Below are 8,707 nucleotides of genomic sequence, written 5' to 3' on the forward strand. Positions count from 1 at the left end.
GTAGCTACTACTTTCTTGTGCTGCCCTTATGCCTTTAATATATGCAACATATAGCAGGAGTTTTGGCACAGACATAATGTGACCATTTCTGTGTGTCAAAAGGTCTGTTTACTGAGTACCCCCCCCCAACAATACTTTAATAACAGAATAAGCTTAAGCTATGTGATCTCCAATACAGCATATTGCTGTTCTTCCTTGCTGTGGTCATTTTATAAAGCACCCTGTGAACCTGCTGTGAACTATGGACTAGACATCATTGTTTCTGAACTTCATTTGTGCCCTATGACCAGATGAGGTGGTCCAATAAACCCATGAAGCAGGACAACCTTGGCAACAATTGCACTTTTGCTCTGTACTCAGTTGCCCTAAGCAAGTAATTGAGAAATAAATAATATTGACTCTCACTCTCCATAGGATTAAGCAATACTTTAGGCGACTTGTAGAAAATTACAGGAAATTATTGTAGTGCCCTTTACCCTGTTAAGCAACCATGTAAAAATGTTAAGTTTCAAGATCTTAAGTCTGGAGTTTTGCCCATTTTCTGAAAAGAGAGTGAATCACAGTCTGTCCTCTGTCCCCTTTGTGGGAGCGACAAACATCATTTGTCATTTTTTAAATGGCTGTTCCCTCCTGTCCCACATAGGTTGTCTGGCTATAATATAATACAGGACAGGGAATTTAGATTATGTCCTTCATATCTGCATAGGATAATATCAGCTACCCTGCTGAAAATGTTTTCCCTGCTGCTCTGTTATTCTCAGCTTTCACCATACAGCCAAAGAAGAAAACCACCAGTTTTATCTACCTCTGCTCTCCAAGACTTTAGCTATTATAGCATCACTGCACAGATAATGTTTAAGACAAATACCTGGGCCTAATCTTTCAGCAAGGGCCAAAACACAAGCTGGAAAATTGCTGTCTATATTAGTAAGCATTTTTTTTAGTATTTAATATTCAGTGTTAAAATAAGGTACAGCCAAAAAGTGGTGTGGGTGTGCCCTATACTGTGTATATTTGCTATTTATGACTGGCATTAAAATAGGGCACATAAAGTAAAGGTGTACACCTTCCAAGCCTGTATGCTGAAGCTTTTACAACCAAGGTAAGAAATTGGGTTTTAATCATGTTCAGTCATGAAAATGCTGGCATGGATTATGTTCCTAATCACTGCCCATAACTGTTAAGAAAAGGTGTTGTGTGCTTTCTTCTGCTATTACAGTGGGAATTATCAAATCAGCCTCGGGAACAGTCTCAATGATCCACAGCATTGTGAAAATGCACCTTGCTTAATCACTTTCAGATATGTAATAAACAGCCCTCAGAAAACATTTCAGCCAGTTAAAGAATGCATTAAATCCCTTCCTTGCTCCACATGCTTTCTGTTAACATACTACAAGGTTTTTAATCCAGAATGTTTAACCTGAAGTAATAAAGCCACAGAAAACCTTCACAATACAGCACATCTCACCTCATTAGCTGTGTGCTGGTTGGCTGATTGTACAGAGATTCAGAGATGTTGCCTTCCTCCAGTTATGGAGAAAGTAATGTTCTTTTTTATGTGTGGATAATTAAACATGTACAGTACAATCCTATCTATACATGTCTACTCTGAAGGAACCCCCATTGAGCTCAATAGAACTTATTCCCAGGTATGTGAACATAGGATTTCAGCATACATTGCTATCAATGCCACCTGACATGCACCAATAATTATTAGCAAGACCAGTGCAGCCTGGTTTTAATAAAACTTGGTTGACAAAATTAGTAGAATTGCATCTTCCAAACTATCTTATATAAGAGAACAGGGATTTACCCTCTACCCTTTAGACACATGAGACGCATGAGGTGCTTCCATACTTGAGGTTGTATCCAGCTAAGAATTCAAGTCAGTGTGCAAAGGAAGACCCCTGCTGAAAGCAAACCCTGCTTTGGTAAGAATGGGATGTATTATGATGTCAGGTGGGCATGGCTTTGGGAAAACTTCAAGGGTCAACGGAGGACACATGTTGGACATAATTAGGTCTGTGGGCTGGACACTGTTCCCCATGTATAGTGTACCAAATGGAGCAGACCTGGCCCTGCAACTTAAGTCAAGAAAAAATAGAAAGTCTTTAGGTACACAGAAGTACATATATTGAGGGCACTATACATACACACACACACACACACACACACACACACACACACACACATACACACATAAGGTAAAAAGGTAAAGGACCCCTGGATAGTTAAGTTCAGTCAAAGGCGACTATGGGGTTGCGGATCTTGCTTTCAGGGTGAGGGAGCCGGTGTTTGTCTACAGGCACCTTTCCAGGTCATGTGGCCAGCATGACTAAACCACTTCTGATGTAACGGAACACCGTGACAGAAACCAGAGCGCACGGAAACACAGTTTACCTTCCTGCCACAGCAAAACCTATTTAACTACTTGCATTGGCGTGCTTTCAAACTGCTAGGTTGTCAGGAGTTGGGACAGAACAACGGGAGCTCACTCTGTTTTGGGGATTTGAACTGCTGACCATCCGATACACACACACACACACACACACACACACACACAAATATTATAAACCATTTATACAGAGTATAATATAATGAAATCAATCCCCCTTAAAAATCATTTTAATAAAAGAGTATGAAGTGGAACAACCAAAATTATCTGAGTACATTAATACATATATATTTCAGTTTAGAAAGCATTATGCTGCACAAGTGAAAAACTCAAAGCCGCCTACACAATTGCTATCCATGACAATAATGTAACCTTATAAAGAAAACAACCAGTTAAATGACCCTAAACGGACAATATTTCTTTCTTATAATGAAGTAGGAAGGCACAAAGTCCTTTTCCTTGACTTGGAAAAATCCCACAATCATCAGGGGGCTGAGAAAACCACACAGTGTGATCTTTTTATAACATTTTGTAAATATACCTACATCTAATGCGATGGGGGGAAACCAATGGGAAACTCACACACAGTTCATATCAGGAAGATGAGACTCTCAAACCCCATCTGAAGGAAGCAAGGGGAGGAATATTAGCCTGTGCTATATTTAAGACATACATGTCCTTCCAGGTGCCTTTGATTTGGCACAGTGTTTGGAAAGAAGGAGAAGAGCGCAGGCACTGTAGAATGAGCTGAGCAGCTTGGATGTCTCCAATACAAATGCACTTTTGGGCCCTGATATTTCCACCCACCATGATTCTATGGAGCAGTTTGTTCCTTGCTTTTTCCTTGTTTCCTTAGAAATATAAAGCAATGCACCCCTCAGTCTGCCACTGCCATTCCTTCTAAAGACATCAGGTGGTATCTAACTAAATCGTGTCCTCCCTAAAAGAGGGCACGTGTTGCGGTTAGACCTGGAGACTGACCTCCTTTGTTGTGGGTGGGTTGGATTGGTCAGCCACAACACCCGATTGGTAGGTCCCTCGATTGTTGGCTTCAATCTGGCCAATGGGGCACAGTCTAAATGGATCGAGAGACCTATTTATACCCATGCACATGACCCAGAGCTTCCTCTTTCGGTGTGTGTATTTGGAACACCCGCCCACCTCTCCCTACTTTTAGGGCATTGTGTGATTGACCTTGCTATGCAGTTGTGTGTCATCTGTCGTTGGGACCCCACTTGGCTGATTGGCTGTTGCCATTTGGGTTTTGCCTGCCGCATAGCAATTCGTCACAACTTGTAAGGTTGCGGATAGGCACTGGTTCAGGTGATAGGGATGGGAGAGTGGTCTTGCCATCTCTATGTGACGGGTATTCCATTAAAGGAATCCAGGGACTCAACTTGGTTTGGTCAACTCCCAATAGGGGGTTGTGCCCGTGCCTGAGTCCAGAGGAGCATCTGGGGAGTGAACAGAGTCTGTTTCTGGACTTTTCACCTACGCAGGTGTTCACCCTTGGCTGACCTATGCTCGTGCCCTGGGTCAGCGCTGCCTGCAAGGGTGCAGGGAGCTAGTCGAACCAGAGCCTATGCAACCACTCACTTGCTGTAATCAATCAAGTTGTGGCCTAAATTCTGCCAAAAATGAAAAGTAAAATTTGAGTCAAATAGGTATTTATTTAGAGGGGGGAGGTCTCTGGGTCTGAACACACAAACAGTTCCACTAGAGCAAGCACTTTTGGCTGTGCAACGGAACTTCTTCTCCTCATGTGCCCCCTAAATATGTTTTGGATGGGGGGGACAAGGAGAGGAAGAGGAATTGCCATTGGGCAGCCAAAAGTGCTTGCACTAGTGGAACTGTTTAGTTGGATACTATGCTTTATATCCAGGAAGGGCTGTAACACAGTAATTCTTCCAGTTCTTCCTGGTTTATTATATCTGAGAATCACTTATAAATTTCCAGCCACCAATCACCACTGAATTTGCTCATAGAACTGCAACATTACACATTTATAGAAGGTACAAAGGAGTAAGTTACAATACTCAAAATATTTCATGGAGTCCAGTGCACACCTCCACTGCATATACAACATGCAAGCAGACAGCCTCTATGTAAACAATTGGCATCATATTTCTAGAATGTCAACTAGGCTAAATTGTTCAACAGAAATCTAATTTGATGGGTAACAATCAGTAATAATTTTACCCTAAATGACCCCATGCCCTCCCTAATCTCTGTGGGTAGTTTTGGCAGTTTCCTTCCTTACCTCTTGCAGCTCCCCTGAGTTTAGGGAAGAGGGGCTGGGAATTAGATAAGTTTGCTTTTAAAAGCAAACCAACCCAATTCACATTTTCTGTAACCATACATGAACAAAAGCAGAACCATCCTTCAAAACTCTTCTTTGAATTTTGAAATGCTTTCCTCCAGCCAAGTAAAGAGTACAAAAACACGACCACCACCATATACTAGGATAATGTTGTTGGCACCCATCTGTCTTGAGAGACAATGGAGTGTGCTTCTAGGGGAGAAGTCAAACCTGCTGTGTTAGCAGCACTGAAGTGACCTCCCCAGGACGCAAGTCTGGGCAGTGTGTGCAGAGGTCCTGGGCTCCCCAGACGCCATGACCCCCTTATTGGCCTCACTAATGTGGCCTCACTAATGTGGCCTCACTAATGTGGTCCAAAGTAAAGTAGAGCAATACATTCGGCACCAGCTTGGCTGCAAGAGTTGCCAAAAGGAGGCATACAAGGCACCATCCAACCATCTTAGGGACTCCGCTCAATATTTGCTTTCCTTCTGCTATATGGGCCCCATTTGTTACTCACTTTCCTCTACAGCACATACAAAAATCACCTTCTTGACTGCTGGGCCTGCTATTGGTCTCGTCTGCTCAATCTCCCAGAAACTGTCTTCACATTGCAGAGGAAGTCCCCATCTCACCAAGAGTTTGATATCCATTGGCTACCCTGGCCACATGACCCAGAAAATTGCCTGTGGTCAATTTGACCTTTGACTGGACTTAACCGTCCAGGGGTCCTTTACCTTTACCTCATGTGGTTTAGCCATCCAGTCAAAGCATGTTATAGTCATGAAAATAACATACAAAAATGTATTATATTAGTTTGCAAAAATGTGTTTAGTGGAAGAAATTCACGATAAAATGCTGATGAATTTTTGTGAGGATTTCTCTTTTAAAAAATCATTAACTGATGGGGAGAGATTGAGAACTGAACTTAAGATGGGAAAATGAGAAGCTTGGAGAAATGAAAATGACAAATTTGCCCATCCCTACAGAGAAATTAACTTTCCAGGCAGTGAATAAGGCTGATTCTTGTTGCTTTTTATTAAACTAGCAGCAAACATAGCCTGAAGCTTATGGCTTATAAGTTCCAGTGCCAGGCCTTATTGTTGCTGATTTGGCTCCTTATTCCTGATCTCTCTCTGTTCCACTGTAAAGCCATCTTGTCTCTTTGAATACAGTGGCCTGTCAAGAAGCACTCATTATGCAAAATGTGACACCGATTTCTCTCGCATATGCTGCTGTCAACAAGCCCAGGGGATGCAGAGTGTGGAGTCCCCGTTTCCCCCTTTTGTTCATTATGCTTTTTGATGCACCATTGCTAATAGCTTGTGAACATTCTTGTGTTGAGCGCTGGGTGCCTTTAGCAGAATTCCTGCATTTGGCAGAGGAGGAGATGGGCAGCTGCTGGGTTCTGTTACACCATCTGGATGGCTCTCCCCCCCCCCCCCGAACCCGGCAGGGACAAGAGATTGTAAATCTTGACTTGCCACTTTTCAAAGGGTTAACAAAAGAATTAAGGAGCTGCATTAGCATCAGAGAAGGAGGGCAGCTCTGCTACCATGGCTTACATATGTAGAGTGTTGAGAGGAATTTGTTGCTGTGCAGTTGAGGCAGCCAAGGAGAAGGACAATGAAGAGAGTTATGGAACCAGAGAAAATTATCTTTAGGGAATTTAGAGTTGGGAACACAAAGAAGCATTTTAAAGAGACGATAGTCACTCACAACATATTTTTGTTTTAGCAATGATGTTGTGATATTCCTTAGCCTCAGTAGATTATAATTTGGCAAAATTTATGTTTTGTTTGATTCTTACATGCCTGCTTCTCCACATATCCCAACATCAGTTGCCCATATGTCCCATGTGTCAAATCTGCAGATGATTTATGCAATGTGCCTTGTGCCAGGGGCCAGTTTTACTGTCTTCCATTGTCACTGAGGAGGTGGATAAAAAAGAGGAAGAAATGAGGGGCTTCTCTGGGTCTCTGTTTGGCCTTTGATGGCCATATTTTAATGCCTACCATGTTTTTGCAGAATTAATGACCTCTGTCTGAGGATAGGATCCCAACTAACGGTGAGTCTCCCACCATATCATGAATTCACTCAGCTTCCTTTCTTGCGATGGCCAACTGTTCCCAGTGTAATGTTGGCTGTGGCAGGGGCCTTTTACCCACCCCCCAACACTACCTAGCAGTAATAGCTTAGGGGACAGGTTGGCATGGTTAATGTATCTTCCAAGGATTCCATGGACAGGAATGTGAGACATGATTTAGGTTTGTTGTCTGATAGTTTTAAGTATTGTTTTAGATATTGTTGGCTCTCCTGAGCAAGGTATGGCAGAATGTTTGCACCATGTATCTTTGTCAACCATTTATAAACTTGCAAATACTACACTGAAGACTTCTCTTTTCTGAGACTCTTTCAGCATAAGGAACAGGCTTTTGAGAGGCTAAAGGCAATGCCTGAATGTTGTCAAGTTTCTGACACAGAAGCAAAGTAAACTCTGCAGTGTTTACCAAAGACATCTTCTTTTCAGAGCGCTTATTATGTTTATTCTTCTTTCCCGTGCTCAGTTATGTTAACAGGGGTCTATAATTATCAACTATCATTTACATGGGGAGATTGATTAGCACAATTAGTCACTGAAAGGTAATTTTCATCACCAAATACTATATGGTTTCTTTTCCCCTCTTGATTTGTGCACTTCCACTTGGTTATAGGGCAGATTCAACTCTGCAGCAAAATGTTGTTCCTAGGACAAAATGCCTATCTAAATATAGTAATCGTTATGCATATATGTGCAATAATCTGTGTGCGTATTTATATATGTAATTTAAAGGAACTTTATGAGTTCATCAGTCACCGCTACGCTAATCAGGAGAAAGCGTTAGATATGATTAATAAAAACTAATTTGCATCTGCAATTAAAAAGGTGACTTCAGTTCTCCATTTTTATATATGGATTTCATCCTACCCGCTCCAATGTTGGAATTATTTGAAATAATAATTACCCTTGAAAATCCTCTTGGATTTCTGAGAAGACCCCCATATCTATATTTACACACATGCATCAAATTCCAAAAGGAGTTTGTGCGATTCAATAGGGAGGTGACATGACCACACTTGTAAATCACACCATTGGTCCAGCACAGCCTCACAACCCCTCAGGTATTCTGCAGTTTAAAGGGGGAAAGCTTAAGAACTACTTGTGTTGGATCAGACAATGATCCATTGCATCAGGCATTCTGCCTACAACAAAGGCCAACTAGACACCCCTGAAAAGTCCGTAGCAGAGTAGAGATACCCAGTTAATATTTTTTACCCCCAGAAGAGAAGAGAAGGGCTCATTAGTAGGACCAAATGTTATCATGTCCTTTGAAAGTTGGATATATAGCTGAGATCCTTAGAGAGAATTCCTACCTCTGCCATGCCATCTTCAGCTATCTTTCCATCTCATGAAAGTTAAGCTATCCTGACATACCATGTAATACTGCCATGAGGATGAACCCGAAAAGCCATTGGAAATTAAAAGCATTGACATTCTGCCACATTCTCTGGCCATTTGTTCTAGATTATTGTAAGGTGCTCAAGGGGAGGCATTTGTCGATTTTTGCTTCACCAGCAACATCCCTTGTGTGCATCGATTATGCCAGTCTTTGAAAAATTAATGACTGGACACCTAGAGTGCTTATCTCACCCTGTAAGCCACTGGCAGAGAACAGCCCTCTGACAATTACCTCAGAAATTAGTCTTCATTATTCGTTCATTCATTCAAAAACATTTATACGCCACTTTCCTTAATATGAAGTCAGTTCACATAAAAAGCAAAAAACAACGCCAAGCCACAGTTAACATAAAGCATGGTGGTCAGCAATAGAGTTGAGCAACAAAAAGAATTAATCAAATCCATATCTAAAACCTACTCAGAAATACACACACACACACACACATTCTAGAAAGGTTTCATGAATACCCTATAGAGGTCATCACATAGGCTTGGAGAATTAACACACAAACCA

This window comes from Podarcis muralis, chromosome 4 (assembly GCF_964188315.1).
Source record: "Podarcis muralis chromosome 4, rPodMur119.hap1.1, whole genome shotgun sequence".
Taxonomy (NCBI): domain Eukaryota; kingdom Metazoa; phylum Chordata; class Lepidosauria; order Squamata; family Lacertidae; genus Podarcis; species Podarcis muralis.